This window comes from Octodon degus, unplaced genomic scaffold (assembly GCF_000260255.1).
Source record: "Octodon degus isolate 3935 unplaced genomic scaffold, OctDeg1.0 scaffold00039, whole genome shotgun sequence".
Lineage (NCBI taxonomy): Eukaryota > Metazoa > Chordata > Mammalia > Rodentia > Octodontidae > Octodon > Octodon degus.
In genome coordinates, this window is record NW_004524615.1 from 3,834,667 (window position 1) to 3,848,519 (window position 13,853).

Genomic DNA, 13,853 nt, shown 5'->3' on the forward strand with positions numbered 1-13,853 from the left:
TAACAAGAAATGTAACTTTTGTATCTGATAAGGTCAGTCAAATCCCCTCAGGATTTAACCTGAAACCCTGTACCTCAGTTTGTAGATCCTTTGTCAGTGTCAGCCATATGGATGAGTCACAGCCATTGCTTGACCAATTTGCACTCTGTGAAAGCTTGAGAGAATGTTTTCTCTCCATGTGACTCTCCTTAGGCAAACTCTACATCATTGATCACTTTCCTCTGTGGCCCCAAAATCTCCTTGATCAGAAAATTTGGGACACAGTTGAGTTACAGGATATTACAGTAAAGGTTCTCCTATTTCCTGAATCCTTACTGACCTTGAAAGGCTAGGGCTAAAATGTTGGCTGTCCTTAAAGCCCTTCTTTTTCTTTAATTTTTGGTCTGCAAACTTAAGTTGTTAACCCTCCAGAAGCGAAGCTTAGTGATATTATTACCCTATAATATAGGCAGTTAAGCTTAACCTCACTGTCTGTTTGAATATCAAACATCTTAGACATAACATGGAACAGGTATTTTCCATCAAGTATTGATACGTTAAACTTTGAGTCCCTAAAATATATATTCTTTTTGAAATTTTTGAAAGACAAAATTAATAAGCTGTTGCCAAGAATTAAGTAGAATGCAGACATACATGAAATTTCAGGGCATGCTCTTGGGAGTATGGACTGCAGAGACCATTTGGAAGAGCAATCTGTCATTATTTAGCCAAATTATGCATTTAGCACAGTGGTTCCGTTTTTAGCTATGTACCCCCAAGCTTGCTGGCACAGGGCTCCAAGGGAACATGTTCAAGAATGTTCATTACAGCACTATTTCTGTTATGAGTTGATTTCAAGATGACCATCTATCTAGGTGAGGAAGGACAGCAGGATTTGGTACACATGCACGGAGCAGTAGCACCCAGCAATCAGAAATGGCAGCTCCAGTGGACTGAACATGTGAGGAGCAATGTGCATAGACCTTGACGTGGCTCCCTACTGAGGAAACAATAAATATTCAGCATGATGCCTTTAAGAGAATTTAAAATGCATGTACATGGAATTTTAAAAAAGAACATATTAAATAGAGTTTTTTATGGAGTAGGGGAAATGGAGTGTGATATAACATTTAAAATATATAAAGTAGAAACAAAAAATGATTGTGCTGTACCCTACAGCTTATCAGAATTTTCCTATCTCTGCACATTACTTCTCTTTAACCTCTTTTCTTCCCACTCCTTTTCTCCCTTTCCAAACTGCTCCACTTCCTTCTTCTCTTTTCTTGGTTCTCCTCCTCCTCCTCCTCCTCCTCCTCCTCCTCCTCCTCCTCCTCCTCCTCCTCCTCCTCCTCCTCCTCCTCCTCCTCCTCCTCCTCCTCCTCCTCCTCTTCCTCCTCCTCCTCCTCCCCCTCCCCCTTTCTCTTTTTTCTTTGGGGCCAAAGAGTTCTACAGATGACTACAAAGTACATTAAGAACTACTAATGATTTTAAATCTTTTTGTAAAGCATTAAGAAGTTTCTGGTGGCCTTTATTTCTGGCGTCTACACAGAGGCCAGTTCCCACAGGAGACAGTCCAGTCCTCTCAGTAAGGACGTTATGATCTTTAATTGAGAAGTGGCAACTTGATTTGAGAAAGGACAGAATTCCTAGCTGATTCCTAAAGCTCAGGATGTGTAGGGAAGTGACTGACATGTAGGCCAGTCAACTGGGGCGGAAGACCCGCCCCGGAAGTGAGTGGCATCAACCAATGGGCTTATAACCTGGATGGAATAAAAGGGAAGGAAGGTCCTCTCCCTTTTTCTTAGGAGGAGCTGGTTTTTGCCATTGCCTCAGACGCCAATGTGCCGTTTCTTTGGTCTTGTAGCGCAACCTCTTCAGCCTACCACTGAGGACTCTTCAGCTTCCAATGATGGCTCTGCAGTGAGCTCTAAGTCTTCAATCTTTGACCACCACTGGGTCCTCCAACTGCCTCTCCAGTGCTCAGACTGCCATTTTGGATTCTGCTGTCTCTGATCTGGTGGAGGACCAACAAGACTCCTCCCCTTAGGGTCCTGGTGCCTTTGTCATAAGTCCTTTGTATAATTAGAGTATGTTTCATGTATATTCTGTTCCTCTAATGATACCTACCTAATACAGGCATCATCTCCAGTCTACTAGGTTGTTTAAATTGTGATGTGCCAAGTCATCCAATGCTTTGAGCCATTGTAATATAGTACAGTTGGAACATCAAGCCCATTTATACCTGCTTGCTGCCTGTACACTCACATGTGTGTATGCGTGCATGTGTATGTGTGGATAGCTGTATATGTATGTGTATGCTTGTCATAACATGCACACACATTGTATAAACACACATCTATCTATCTAAAAATGTCCAAGGAATTTAATGATACAGAGAATACCATGATGACAAAAGATATAATTCTCACCCTCAACTACTTAGAAGTTATAGGAGAAAAGATATCCTTCAGAAACAAGGATGAAAGGGAGACACAAAATCAAAACTTGAGAGAACTTAACTATTTAAGTGTTTTGTGCTCATATATGTGTTTCTGCATGTGTGGGCATGTGCAGTTGATGGGAGGAATAGGAACATACAGTGGAAAGATTAAAAAGAAATTATGCATTTATTTTATAAAAGTCTTAGAATTGAAAACATTGTTTTTCTGAGTGGTCTTCTATGAATTTGTCACCGAGAAGCCTTCCAACCGTAGCAAATTGCTGCGTTTGTACTTGTGCTGTTTCCTTTCTAGCTTTCCTCACTGTCATCCAGGCATAATCTACCAACTGAGCCTGCTCACTTTGTAGTGCAGCAGCTTTTGTTTTTCCAGTTTTTAATATGAAGGTCTGCCCACTTTTTAAAAACGTGTGTGCACTTAGTGTCTAAGCGCCGGGATTTTGGCAGAATTCCGCTTAAGGATTTTAACGTTCTTTAGCACCTTGTGATCAAGGCAGGAAAGCTGATCGCTTCGCTGGTATTTCTCACTTGCTTCTCCCCTGTGCGTCCGCAGATCTGGGCTCCATTTGCCTCGTACCCGCCGCCCAAAACCATTCCGGTCTCCAAAGGCCAAGCCTGAGCCTCTTCCGAGCACGCATCTCATCTGCCCGCGAGGCTGAAGAGCGCCCCCGTCAGGCCGCTGTGCTGCACTGCATTAATTTCATTGAGTGGAAATTGTGCAGAGGTTGCCTCATTGGTGCTCCCGCGTTCTTATTCCTGTGAAGAAAGGCTTAAGAACTTATGAGCATCTGGCTTGCCTTGCACTTTTGGTTCTTGTACTCACTCGAACAGCAGACACGTCTGTTATTGCTTTGCTACCGTTCTTTCAGATACATAAAACAAATGAGGTAGTCACAGGATGACCAATCGTGATGACCCTAAGGAGGCCTGGGGTCGGTGCTGGAGCCCAGCACTGGGAACTCTCTTGACTTTGGTCACTTGCACGTGAATGTTTAGATTTTTTTCTTAAGTTCGTTTTCTCTGTTTTGTTATAGTTATGATTTTAGGCTAAGACTAAAAACAACTAACTTTATTAAATCTTCTAGGGAATATTTTTATTGTTCCAAATAACTTTGCCTTCCATTAGTGATGACTTTTAACACATTTTTAGAAGTCATTGAAATTTTTCTCTTAGCAGGCAGCAAGCTCATTGACCCTGACACCAAGGAAGTGCCACAAGTTCACTCCTCAAAGTGCTCGGGCTGCTACCTATGACCAGGCGTCTTGTACCCACATTCAGCTGGTGACCCGTAGGAATTTATGGCTTTGCCAAAAAACTGTTCATTTGGTAAGTTTGCGAGGACAAGAGACAAGCCCGTATTATTCCTCTCATCTCTCAGTGCAGAAAGCCGTGTTCTCTACCCTTGCAGCAGCTGCCCAGTCTGGGAGCTCGGGTGCTGCTGTGTGTCCTCCTGTGGCAGCTTTGGCCACAAAAGTGTTCCATCGCCTTTGCTTTTCTTCGGCATCCCGCGGATGAGCAGAGAGGATGAGAGATTCGCACCCAGGCAGAGGGGTGGGCCGCCGCCCCAGGCCCGCAGAGCAGCTGGCCAGTGCTGGCTGACAGCGCTGCCGGACACAGACAGGGGAGGAAAGCAAGACGAGGCTTCTTCTTTCTTGTGACTTGTCCCCGTCAAGGGCTGTCTTCACTGGAGCCCGGGAGAAGGCGGGTGCGAAGGGCATCCGCCCGGGCCTTTGCAGAGGAAGGCCTGAGCAGGGCGGGGCTGGCCTTAGCCGGAGGCCCAGCCAGCCCCGCAGCGCAGGGCTTCGCCTCGGGCGCGAGCCCGGGAGGACCCCACTTGCCCTGCCAGCCCGGGCTGCCAGCTCGGCACGGAGCGCTCTCGGGATGCCTGCCCGCCCTCCAGCTGTGGGATAGTCCAGATGCGGTTGGGTTGGGCGCTGGATTCTTTTCTGTTTCCACCACAGGGTTTGGATTATCTTTCTTTTTCTTTTCTTAGGGGCTGGGGAGATGACTCAGTGGAATAAGCGCTTCCCTGGCAATTCTTGGAATCAAAAATTATACAAAACACGTCTTAAAATTATGGCAGGACTCAAGAGTGCCTTTCACATTGTAGATTCGAGGTGATTTTTCACCTCTGGCTGCCCTCTGTTGCTGAGTCTTCTCCTCCCCTGTCGGATTCTGGTCCCCATGGTTTGTCTGTCCATTGCCTTTCTTCCCAGATGCTGTCGTCATTTCTCTTACCGTTTCTGTCGCTGTGATGTGGGATTTTTTTTTCCTCCCTGGTTTTCCAAAAGCAGATTTTCTGTGGGGTTAGGGTTTCATTATTCAGACAGGATGCCTACCTCCTAGGGGGTATTTAGTAAAGAAGAGCAAATGAATTAGCAGATCATAAATGAGTTTACAGATTCTGAAGTATTTGGACACACATCTAGATATGCAGTTGTGTGGACATAAATGTGGATGGTCATTGAGATATAAGCATAATGCTACAAATACCAACATTTTGACTCCAGTGTTTTATGCAGAAGGCATGAGATAAATGAGACTACTTTGTATAAAGGAAGCAAAAGAATAATGTGCAAGGCAAAGATGGGTGTTTGAATGCGATTTACCTCTAATTACTCTTCATTCAAAACAGTAAACCATGGTACCCAAAAATTTCTTGGCTATTACACTTATTAATAATAAACATGGTTCATCCCTCAAGTAAAAGCATGGTGAACGCTTTTCGGCTCTATTCTTTAATGAGCAATGTTTTCTCAACTGAAAATAAATATAATAACATTGTTTTAAGAAACAGTTTTTTAAAAATTTATATATGAAACTAGGATTTAAAAAAAAATTAAAAAGGCTCTGCGTAGTATTTTAACACCTTGGTATAAAGTCACTTTTGTAAAGCATCTAGTAACTTAAAGTGAATGACATATTTGCTGTTTCTTAGAAAAGCATCCCCACGGATTTATGTATTAAAGACTTGGTCCCTGAATAACACTTTCCGGATGTGGTGGGAGCTTCAGCAGGCAAGGCTTCATGGGAGGTCCATATACATCATTAGGGGGTGTGTCCTTGAGGGGAAGTGAGGCCTCAGGGGAGGCCTCAGGGGAGGTCTGTAGGCCATGAGGAGTGTGTTCTTGAGGAGGAGACAGGGGGCCTCAGGGGAGGTTTGTAGGCCATGAGGGGTGTCTTATTGAGGAGGAGACGCAGCCTCGCAGCCTCGGGAGGGGTCGGGGCCTCGGGAGGTCTGTAGGCCATGAGGGGTGTCTTCTTGAGGAGGAGACGGGCCTCGGGAGGGGTCTGTAGGCCATGAGGGGTGTCTTCTCAAGTGACACAGGAATTTGTGGGACTCTTGCCAGTTGTTATGGATGTGTCCTTGAGGGGTAAACAGGGCCTCTTCGGAGGTTGGTGGTCACTAGGGGTGTGTCCTCAGGGGGCACTGCAGCCTTATGGGAGCCTTGTAGGTCTTGAGGGGTCATGAGCCTTGTGTGTCCTGGAGATGGAATGTTGGACCGGCCTCTTCTTTTACTTTGTGGCTGTGGAGTGACCAATGTTCTCCGCCATGTACTCCCTAGATGCCCAAAGTGAAGGGTGTGTCTGATCTTGGACTGGCACCTTCAAAACAATGACCTAAGATAAACCTTGTCTTTTTATAAGTTAGTTATTTCAAGTATTTTGTTATAGCAACAGAAATGTGGTAATCAGAGTATTGCAGACACATTATTTGAATTATAAGTGTATATGTGCATAGTTCATTTAGCCTTTTCCTATCAGTGCTGTAAGAGATAAAAGCTTTCAAAAGGATGTGCTGTGCATGTCAGTATCTTTCGGATTGTGTGCATGTGTCCTTTTCTTGATTAGAGGAATCTGATCTCGGACACTATTGAAAGATTAATTATAAATGACATTTCACCTATTATAGGCAGTTTAATTATGTTGCTGAGACACTTCAATAAAATAAATGTTAAATTTGGAATATGTGTGTAATAAGTGTGCTCTGACAGATGAGTTCTGATCAGGTATGGAATATTTCCCTCCTGCTGTGAAGTTCACTGGAGAGCCAAAGCCTGCTCTCCTCTGTCACCCCCAGGTGCAGTAGTGGCATGGGGTTTCAGTCTGTCTAGTGTTCCTTCCTCTGGGAAACAGTGCACCTGACTGATACAGGCAGTTGGGTTCTAAGATATTCTCAGCCATGATAACAGAGCCTTTCACATAGCTGTCTGAGTCTTGTGCACCCAGCCACCAAGAAGGGAGGCTGAGAGTCACTTCACTCTGTGGACAGTGCCTGAGTGGAGTGTCTGCTCTCTGGCTTCACATTAGAATCAACCAGAAATTATATCAAAAAGAAAAAAAGTCCAGAAAGAAAGCACCTTCTCCCTTACATTCAGACTTTACACCTCAGGCTCTTTGATTTTCACTGGAATGATTTTTTTCAAAGGAGAAAATAATCAGACCCCGACTTAATCACTTGTCAAAACCTCAGATATTCTTTTTATGTGGCAAATAACTCAAAATTTTTATTCCATACACAAAATAATACCATGTGAGGTAAGCTCCATCTGTGGTATTATCTGTATTAGACACACAGGAGATATTTCAGTCAGTGGTTGGCTGAACCTGTGGCAGAGCAGCACATCATGGTGAGAAGTACATGGTATGTCATAAGCTCCTTGTATTCTGAGTGAAGGGAGAGGGAGAAGAAGAGAGAAGAAGAGGGAGAGGAGGCAGGAGGGGAGAGGGGAGAGAAGGCTGGGGGAAGGGAGGGGTCTGGGGAGGACATGGAGAGAGAGGGGAGAGAGGGGAAGGGGGAGAAGGATGGGAGAGGGAGGAAGAGGGGAGATGGGGAGGGGAGAGGCAGCAAGTAGAGAGGCAGAGTCAAAGACTGAGAGACAGAGACAGAGAGGACCTGACACAACACCCAAGAAAGAAGAATGCTCTGTGTGTGGTACTATGAAAATTAGAAAATTAATTTTAGAGTCTTACTTGACAGTTAAATATTAGAAGAAAGAAGTGAAATCCTGTCACATCCTCCTTATTGCTGAGTCTAGACTTTGCTTCTCAATAAGAAATGGAAGACACCAGTCCCCGCGTGATGACACCTTGGCTCCCTTAGGAGTCACTCACCCCAGCCTAGGCAGGGTGGGTCTCTGTGGCCTAGTGCCAGCCCACATCTCTGCCAGCAATCTACCCCTGCACATGCAGCTCCTGGACTCTGTAGCCCACAGTTTTTGTGGTTGGAAGATTGCAAAATTAGAGCCATTGCCCTTTTATCACTATTGCTTTATATCTACCTGCTCCAAAATTGTAATAACTAAGACATATTTCTTAAAAAATACTTAGCCATTTTTGTTAGCTATGTTAACTCATATAATTTCTCAAAAATTCTAACAAAAATTTCTTAATATGCATTAACACATGTAGAAACATTTTTGTTAGATTTCCAACCTACAACTTATTCTAATAACATTTCTGTGTTTTAACTCAGTATTTTCTCTTCTGTTTATAATTTCTATTGAAATCTGCTATTCTAGGCCAATGATGGTGAAGCAGATAGAGACCAAGTGCAAGGACTGTATCCTCAGGACCCACTTATTTATTGTGAAGCGCCAACACTACAACTGTATCTGACTATTGAGAATTAATTTGAATAAACAACTCATACGTTAACATCTTTTGCCTTAAAAGCACATAACGTGCCCGCCACAGGTTGCCACCATCATGTAGGCCAATTACATTCACAAGTCTTCTAAGGAACATGGTACTTTCCATTAATGGTTTGGGGATTAGTATCCAGATGTTGGACACTTTTTGTCCAGTCTGATCCCTTCTGAGTCTGTTCATCATGCTTTGTTCATGTAAAAATTCTAGCACATTGCTGGACATTTATTCCTCTGTAGCAGTAGCAGCAGCAGGTGTTTGAAACACATAACAAACATATTCATCAAGGTGAGTGGGTGCGTATGTCCATAGCCTCAAGACCTGTTCAGCGTGTAAAGAAGCCTAGAACTTACCTTTTGAGGCCTTTCTAGCCCTGGCGACTGGATCATTCCCTCTCACCCCTCCTGGAGCTTGTCCTTTGGGTCATTATCCATAGGCACACACGCCTTTCATCAGCTTTTATCAGATCAACTAATGAGACAAGAGTGGGTGATCTAGTTTTTCAAACTATAAAAATTTTTAAAAATTCCTTTGTGGCTAAAAATCTATGTTTTCTTGCTAAAGCCTGCCTCACATTGGCAGCAAGACAACTGGGCAGATATTTAAAGAATGCAGTAACAATGGGAAAAGGCAGTTAAGAAAGACTTGAAATAACCAAATTTACATTTCACCTTTACCAAACATTTAAAGTCTTTCTAAATTTTCTTCCGGTGACAGAGTTGTTAAAGGCTAGGGATCTCATCAACTAGAACGGACAATGGAAAAGCTAACAAACATCACCATGAGAGTTAATGAGGAGTTGATGATGATCTTAATTTCTAAACGTACCTCTCAGCCTACGGGAGGAAACCAGAGTAGAAACATCATCTTTGTGTTACCTTGTTCTAAGAACAAAGCTTGTCAGCAGGGGTTTGCCCAAATTAAGACAAAACAATATTGGTTCCTATTACCTTGTTTAATTAAATTTTGCATTGTTTGTAATTTTTTAAAAACTATTTTATATTCTTTAAAAAATAAAATTAAAGGGGCTGGGGAGATGGCTCAGTAGAATAAGCACTTTCCTGGCAAGTGCAAGGGCCTGAGTTCAATCCCCAGTTCTGCAAAAATAAATAAATAAATAAATAAATAAATAAATAAAATTTAAAAAACAATTTCATTGCACAATAGGTTCTTTCATACATGTGTAATGTAAAAAAATTATAATTTCCTTGGGCTTATTTTTCCGTTTTATGAGAACTGAATTTCTGAGAAAGTTTGTGAAGAGAGATAAGATTAATTTGTCATTAGTGACTTCTGCTGTTTTTAATCTAATGAAAAGTAGTTAGCTGGGCTGGTGAGATGGCTCAGTGGTGTAAAGCACCTACTTAGAACAAGCTTGGCAAAGCACAGGCACCGAGGTTCAATCCCCCAGCACCACATGCCAGCCAGCCCCGCCCCTTGGTGGGCTGAGCTGGCCACACACACACACACACACACACACACACACACACATAAATAAAAAATTAAGAAAAAAAGAAAAGTAGTTAGCTATCAAACTTTTATATTAGTTGAAGGTAGTTGGCACTAGAAACCCCAGTTAGGCTGTGAATTGAGATTTTTTAATTTAAAAGCATAATTGGGCATTAAAATTGGATAATTTTTGCATTTTTACATCCTTGATGAGTTACTTTGCTGTATGTGGTGCCTGCAGGAGACAGGGGAGCCAGTTCTTTCTAGGATCTCTAATCTAAAGCAGAGCCCAACAGAGCTCCCCAGCATGAGGTGTCTTGGTCAGTCACTGAAGCTGCACAATGGAGATAGGTCTGTAAAACACAGACTGTGGGACGAAAGGCTGTGAAGATAAACTGCTTCCAGATTTACCATCCAACTCTGCCAAGCTTTATAACCGGAGAAATTATGGCTTGTCTTCAAATTCTTCATGATTAAAAGGCTGAAAACTTAGACCTTGACAGACTGTGCTGGATCATGTCAACTTGGCTGGCTTGAGATCTGCCAAGAGGATTTCTGGAGCATGCGTCTGGTGTCTCTGGGTGAGGCAGAGAGGTGTGGCCTTGGTATCTGTGGCTGAGTACCCACCTGCTCTTCTCTGGCGCTGTCCCCTGCTCTGCGTCCTGTCCACCATGAACTAAGCATCTTTGCTCCACCATCGCCTTCCACCATGTTCCCACCCTGGAGCCAGCCTGTCATAGACTGAATTCTCTGACAACTGTGAGTTAGATTTTTGTTGTCCTCCATTAAGTGGTGGGTGTCAAGTACTGCATCTCATGGGTGGAAAGCTAATTAGTGCATCCTATTGTGAGAGCAGCTGGGTATGGCCACTCTGTGCAGGGCTTCCAGGAAGGGATGATATTTGTGTGGCTCTGCAGGTGCCCAGAGAAGACACGCTTGTAGGTGAAAGGCTAGGAGGTTTACAGGCATGAAAAAGAGCCGGTATAATGAAGTAGAAAAGATGCCCATTGGCAGGATGGATATGGGCAGAGCAGGGAAAAGGTTGACAAGGACCTACACAGGAATCAAAGCTTGGGCAAGATTTGGTTTAGAGCAAATAATGGAACAGGGAACACAAGGACTGACTCACAGATCAAAGCTACTTACTCAGCCCAGTGTGATCTTCTTCCACTGCACAGGAGGGGCATCCTAATTTGAGCACTTAATTTCTGCATAAAGCATGGAAAATTTGCTAGGCAATAATCATTCTTTAATTAGATTTTTATACTGGTAATGGTTATATCTTTTCACATTTAAGGATAATATGTTTTCTGTCTAAAGTAGATACCAAATATGAGAAGACATTGCATTAAAGGTTATAACCAACCTTTCTCACTGCTATTGCTTGTAGCTAGATGTCCCATCCAAAGCCGTATGCACTCATGGGTGGGGTTTTTCAGAGGTGGCTGGACCTAAGGTGTGTAAATACAGATTACAGGTGTGTGATAACTTGCTCAGATCACCGATCTGTTTAGTACAGTTCTGGGTTGGCTGAGTGAATTTCCTGGAGACAGAATCCTCACCCAGGTGTTGGCCACACCAGCCAACAGACTTGTAGCCTGGATGGGAGATAAAGTCAAGGGAAGCAGACTGTGTCCTGCTTCCTGCTACCCTGCCATGGACTGTGTCTCCCCTACATGCTTCTCTACCATCCTTCCCTGCCTTGGAGCCAGCCAACTGTGAGCTGAAACTCTGGGCTCAAAAGAAACCTCTCTTCCTCTCACTTGTGAGTATTGGGTATTTTTTTTTTCAACAAAGAGAAAGCAACTAAGACATCCAACTCATGGAAGTATTGACTTTGGTCATATTCACATGCACAATCTAAGTACTTTTTCTGTACACTGCATTTCCTTGCAAATACAAATGAGTTTTCAGACATATTTACTAATGCTAATGTATGTCTTGGCATTTTGTATGTATATCCAGTGAAATCTAATAGGAATCTTGAAATATTATATGGGAAAGTGACTTTAAAGCATGGACAAATGTAAATTATGATTTCTATTCATGCAACAAAGAAAAACCACTGGTTTTCCAGGTTTCATTGTAATGTGCATTTTGCAAGAGCTGTCATCATCCCAGCCTTTATCTTCTTTGTTTTTTTTAAAATATATTTAGTACAGGGACTACAGGGTCTCACTACACAGATTGGACTCAGTAATCCTCTTGTTTTCAGCCTCCCAAGCAGTGGGATTACAGGCATGTCTCAGTCGCTCAGAATGCCCTGGGGACAAGGCTGGCACAACATGCTGGGGATTGAACCCCTGGTCCTCTTTATCCTTTTAACTGCATTTTTTAAACTGCATTTTTTAAGACCATATCAATGCCCACACTCTCCATAGAGTACTCCCTGCCTCCTCTGTCCAAACTGTCTTCATCCTTACAGAATTCTTTTTCACATATAGTCCCTATTAAGTAGGATAGTACCTAAGGCCTATAGCATTGGTTCATATTTATCCTCATTTAGACTAGAAATTTTCAAGACTGGTCAAGCTTTACCATTTGATGCTATCCTGTATGCCATGGCCCTTGTATGTATGGGCAGAGTGACCTCTGGAGGAAACATGTCTTTATACAAAAACAAATGAGAACAGAGCTTTGTACCAAGACCACAGGCTCCAAGGCATTTTTCAGAGTGACACGAGAAGCTGCTTTCGAGTAGACACCACAGGAAGGCAGGGGCAGGGCATGTGGAGAGACACTCTGGAGAGGGGAAGACTAATGTGCCATTTCACCTCTGAGCTCAGAAGGGTACCAGTCAGGGTTTTACTAGAGGAACAGAGATAACACACGATGTACAAATATATTAGAAATTACAAGCTTGGCTTATGATGGTCAGCCTCAGGGTCAGATGAGGAAGCATGCAGAGGTGTCTGCACACTGAAGACCAGAGGATTCAGTCTGAGGTCTGGAGCTTGCTGTATTGTTCCATGCTAGTGCATATCAGGTGACCAATGGGTCTGTGATGGAAGGCTGATAAGTCTACACCAGGAGGCTGAAGGATCCAAGGTGGAAGCCAGAGTCTGCACTCGAAGGCAGGAGAAGCCATCCAAGCTCACTGTGAAGACTCACGCTCCTCTGAGGAAACCGAAAGCTCCATCCTTCCTCCATTCCCTTTTCCATCCATTGAGTGAGGAGTGGTTCCTGGGTGGGGCCTCCACGCCCGAGGGCATGGAATTCCTGAGCTGATGATTTAGTTAAGCTTTTAGCTCCTCAAGTTGACACAACATAGCCACCAGTACAAAAAGCTTGTGCAGAGCATGTTTCCTAAATGCGACTCACTTGAAGTTTCTCACTGCTATTGCTTGTAGCTAGATGTCCCATCCAAAGCCGTATGACATCATTATTTAACATAAAATTACCTGGGAAACCCTAAAGTTATTTAAACATTATTAAATTCCCTATAAAATCATCTCACAAATGTGAGAATAGGGAGGCAGCCATTCTTGACTTCCCAGCCATTACATGCAATGGCTGTGACATTTTGCCACCATCATTGCCAAAATTCTTTGCCTATTTCTCTCAATTTTATCTTTATCCCACCTTTTGTGGAATGCAGCGTTGGAAGACAACTCAATGAGAGACAGCCACTCATTCATTCCAGAGGAAGACAACTTTCAGAGCGATTTCTTCCTTACCTTGCCTCACCTGTCCAAAACAATCCTGGATAATTTGCTCTCATTGTCCTTGGTTTATGTCAAAACAAACTGAGTAACGTTCACACTGTTTTCAGTTAAACTGGTCCGGGCTTGAGAAAAGGAAGCCACTGGAATGTAAAATATGTCACATTGTAAAATGGTCTTTCCTGTAGAATAACCTTCTCTCCAATGATGTAACTAAAGACCACTAAGGTATTCAAAGTAAGTTATGTAAGCAATTAATGCTTAGTCCAGGTGGTTGTACCTTTTTGTTGTGTTTAGTACAGGGTCTGCAGAGTCTTACCACGTAGATTGGACTGAGAATGATCATCCTGTTTTCAGCCTCCCAAGTGCTAGGATTACAGGCGCACATCACTAAACCCAGTCTCACTCACCCTTAGCGCGTCTCAGGGTGCCCCGTGGGCAGGGCCAGCATGGCACACCAGGGATCGAACCCAGGGCCTGCATCTGCTTAAGCAGGCACTTTAAGCTTTAATCGGTGGAGTGATCTGGCCAGCCCTTAAGTGCTTTTAACCATGTATGGTAGCATATGCCTGTAGTCCTGGTACTCAGGACACTGAGGCAGGAGTGAGTTTGAGGCCACTCTGGGCTACATAATGAGTTCAAAGTTAGCCTAAAT

The 13,853-nt window shown here is 43.4% G+C and overlaps 1 protein-coding gene across 2 annotated transcripts in view; it reads left to right on the forward strand.

Moving 5' to 3' along the window:
- Lig4 (DNA ligase 4) overlaps positions 1 to 13,853 on the forward strand; it is a 174,973-nt gene that overhangs the window by 122,368 nt on the left and 38,752 nt on the right. The window contains exon 3 of one of the 2 annotated variants that reach the window (XR_002821095.1): positions 3,612 to 3,764. The gene's annotated coding sequence lies outside the window, so the exon portion shown is untranslated. Of the gene's footprint in view, positions 1 to 3,611; positions 4,366 to 13,853 lie in introns of those variants that run through there. The other variant, XR_002821094.1, reaches the window with a different exon arrangement.